We start from the raw sequence: 3,990 nt of genomic DNA, 5'->3' as shown, positions 1-3,990 counted from the left end.
CCCTTTGTATTTCTTCACTGCAGACAGAGTCAACTACATCATTTGTGGGGCTCTGTGCAAAATGAAAGTGTGGATGCCCCTTGTTCAAAAGTCCTTAGGAAATTCACTATGGTGACAGCAAAGCCTTAGCAAATGCAGAACCCTTCTAAACACAAGATCCTGTGCGACTGCCCGGGTCTCACAACCGTGAAGCTCTCCCCGACTGCAGATTATAGTCTCATGTTTTTGACCCTTTTTATATTAGTGTTCCTTTTTTTTTCTTGATTTTTCCAAGCTCTTTATACAGCAAGTATATTGATATTTGGTCACATTCATTGCAAAGTCATTTTTCCCATCAGTGTGCTATTTACAAGAATGTGATGCATCACAAAGGGGCATTTCATCCTTGCACGGGGGCCATGAAATCTCTCTATTGCTCCAATCATAATATAAGAGCCAAGGTTAGCTCCATGTCTCAGCTTCCCAGTCACCATCCTTTGATCACGCTGTTCCCTCCCCCTGCCTGCAGTCCCCTTTTCCTCCTAAATCATCCTGTGTAATCTCATAATCCTTCAAGGTCTCACTCCGATGTCATATCGCCCAGGAAGCGTCCCTGATACTTTGACCTGAACATCACTCCCGCCCCAACTCTAGAGAATCCTCTTCTGGATTCCTCTCTTAAGACACAACCTACTTTCAGTTGTACATTATCTTTACCTGGGCTTGTGGTTCAGATCCCTCACTGTGAGTCCCTTGATGATAAGGACCCTGTATTGTTCATTGTTAACCCTGCACGTCTTGCTATTATTATATTTTATTGTTAGTAATTACCATTTATTGAGCACCTACTATGAACCAGACACTCTTCAAAAGGTTTATCTGCATGATAACTGGCTCCTTCTGAATGGCTCTAGGATAGTAGACAGACCTGAGGGCTGATCAGAGTTAGGGTCTTATTCTGTTCTGACCTGTAATGATGTTATATCTCATCGTAGCCTATTCTTGGGTGAGTCCCAAAGTGCTCGGTAAATGCTAGTATTATCATCATCGTCGTCGTCATCGTCATCATCGTCATCACCATTATCATCATTGTCATCACCACCATCATCATCATCATCGTCATCATCATCACCACTATCATCATCGTCGTTGTCATCATTGTTGTCATCGTCATCATCATCATCATCATCATCACCGTCATTGCCACCACCACCATCATCATCGTCGTCGTCGTCATCATCATCACCATCATTGTCATCATCGTCATCATCATCATCATCATCATCATCATCACCATCATCATCATCATCATCATCATCATTGTCATCATCATTGCTGACGCTATTGGGCACTCAGCATGAGGCAGGCAAGTGCCGGCTTATTTAATCCTGGAAACAAATATATAAAGTGGAGCATTTTATTAACCACATTGTACAGACGGGAAACCAAGGTTTAGGGCTCTGGAGTCAGTAAGTGGTGACACTGGGATGTAGACCCAGGCCACCTGCTTCACATGTTCTCAAAGTGCCATCACTGGGACTCCCCCTCATCTTGAGCAAGAAAGGAAACTGCCAATTGCTCAGAGTAAAGGTGATGGAGTTCCTTCTGTGGAGCAGCAGTGATATAGTAAAGCCTTACTCTTCTTGTTGGTTTCACTGCTGTGGTCTCATGTGGTCTCTAAATGCTGGGAGTCTGCTGAATGACAAGGAACGTAAAAGGAATCACAAAGTTGCTTCTCAAAATGCAAAGTTCAGACAGGACTTCGTAGACATTAGTTCCCAGACCACTGTCCTTTGTTATAAGAACACACGGCATTTATTTAAACAGTTAGCTAACGTTTATTGAGCTTTTTGGATGCTAGGCACAAAGTGTTTTGAAGAGATGAGGCTCCAGGGGATGAGAGAAATCAAGAGCCTCGCCCACAGTTAGAGAGCTAGTGAACTACAAAGCGGGGACTGGGACCCTCAATTGTCTGACTCAAGTTGAGGCTTTTCAGTGACTATTTCTTGAACAATGACTGCATGTCAGGCACCGGAGAAGGCCCTGGGAAGACAGAGTGGTTACAGCAGGGGGCTCTGCTCTCCAGGAGCTCAGAGCTTGGGGGAGGAAAATGTCCCATCAACAGAGTTACAACTCAACCAGACAGAAGCAACAATAGAGGTCAGGCCTCTGGGTAGCTATGAAGCACAGAGATGGGGTCCCAGGAAGGAGACCAGGCTGGAGGGGGCGGGCGGATCAGGAAACCCCTTCCAAGTCCAGACTTCTTTCTACATCCCCCTGTCGTGGTCAAACCCAGATAGTTCTGAACTCAGTCATTCCCTGAGCTGGAGAAGCCCTCACACAAAATTAGTCATTCTATCTTTAGGCTGGAGAGCTTCACCTTTCGTCTACCATCGAGCCATCCATTCATCCATCCATTAATCAATCAACCCACTTGCTCATTTATCTATCTGTCTATCTATCCATCCACCCACCCATTTTTTTCCACTCATTCATCTCATTGCTCATTCATTCCTTCATTGATTTGTAAAACATATATTAGGTTCCCTTGTAGCAGAAATTGATTTAGACACCAGGGAAAATGTACAACTAAAATTAACATTTAAACAAAACGAATTCCAGAAATAAAAATTTCCTGTCGGCTCCTGAGATATATGTTACAACTCTCATTTTGCACTACCTGATCCAAAAAAATTAACACTAACGTGATTTTTAGACATTGTAGCTAAATCAAGTTGAGGAAGTGTTGGTCCAGGGAAGGCTTTCAGGAAATGACCTCCAAAATGTTACGTATTCCCAAGCCCCAAAGTCACTCTTTCTAAATCCACACAGCGTCTCTTGTGTACCTGTTGGGTGTCTATTTAAACCATGTGGGGCCCTCTATATAATGACCAACATACTACAATGTCACTTTTTACAAATTACTGTCGTTCAGAAACAAAATAGACTGACAAGACTCACCAAGTTATGAATCTTTAACACGAGGTACTACGTTTTAGATAACATATTATAAAATAAATAAAAGTGTTTTAAAGATTGTATCTCTCCTGCTCATATTTATTTTGACATCCGCCAGCATTAAACTGGTTTGCTATAATTTAAAAAAGGAAGAAAAGGTTCAAACATCTCCGATGCTTCCTTTCAACATAACATGAGGAAAAAAAAAGAGCAAAATGTCGTATCACACTCTTTTAATTGATATCTCGTCCTTCGCTTAAATTACATGTCAGAACAAACTGTCTATTTTAAGGAGAATATTGATATTTTATTCCCATCACTTTTTTTTCCTGTGGAAGGAATAAAACATTAAAATGGTGATTATATATGAATCACATCTTATACATTTGGAAGTACAGTATAATTAGAAAAATAAGTTTTACCACTTGTAATATAGTCTTACAAAACAGATCCATTCTTACATTGGAAGCTGTGTTTAACTCAAATAATTCGACTGGATGATTCATGAAAGAGATGCAGGGAGAAATTACTACAATGAAACTCGTCTCTCGTGGTACCTGCATGATGAGAACCATCTCTAAGCCCATCACTGAATCAATCTCCACAGCGTGTTCACCAGGACAGGAAATGGACGCGTTCACTCAGAAGTCTGAATGAGTTCCTTATGCCACTGAAACCCACGTGAGGGCTAAGAATGAATGAAAAAAGACAGCTGTAGCGGCCCTAGAGAGCTGCAGGTTGGGAAGTTATGTTAGGATATGGAATCATCTCCATCTCTGTAGTCACACAGAAGGAAAAGAAAACACTGGGAAAGAGAAGGGGGTCTGAATCGTCACCCTCATGGTGGCACGACTCACCTCCCATTCTCCAATCCATTCACTCCTTCATACACGCAACAAGTAACAGGTTTCAATTTATTTTCTCTGTTTTTCCATATTGTTTACATTTTTTCAATGCATATTTATCAGTTTTTACAGAAATAATGAAGCGATTTTTGTCCTTTCGTGAAATTAGGAAGAGACTAGAAATCAAATGAAACAGAGCAAAGGCAAA

The 3,990-nt window shown here is 41.5% G+C and overlaps 1 pseudogene; it reads right to left on the bottom strand.

Annotated features, from left to right (window-relative positions):
• Positions 1 to 348: 348 nt before the first annotated feature.
• On the bottom strand, positions 349 to 448 carry LOC131421321 (U6 spliceosomal RNA; annotated as a pseudogene).
• Positions 449 to 3,990: the final 3,542 nt, after the last annotated feature.

Source organism: Diceros bicornis, chromosome 24, assembly GCF_020826845.1.
Source record: "Diceros bicornis minor isolate mBicDic1 chromosome 24, mDicBic1.mat.cur, whole genome shotgun sequence".
Taxonomy (NCBI): Eukaryota; Metazoa; Chordata; class Mammalia; order Perissodactyla; family Rhinocerotidae; genus Diceros; species Diceros bicornis.
Note: the sequence above shows the minus strand (reverse complement) of the source record. Positions and strands in the feature narration are given on the sequence as shown.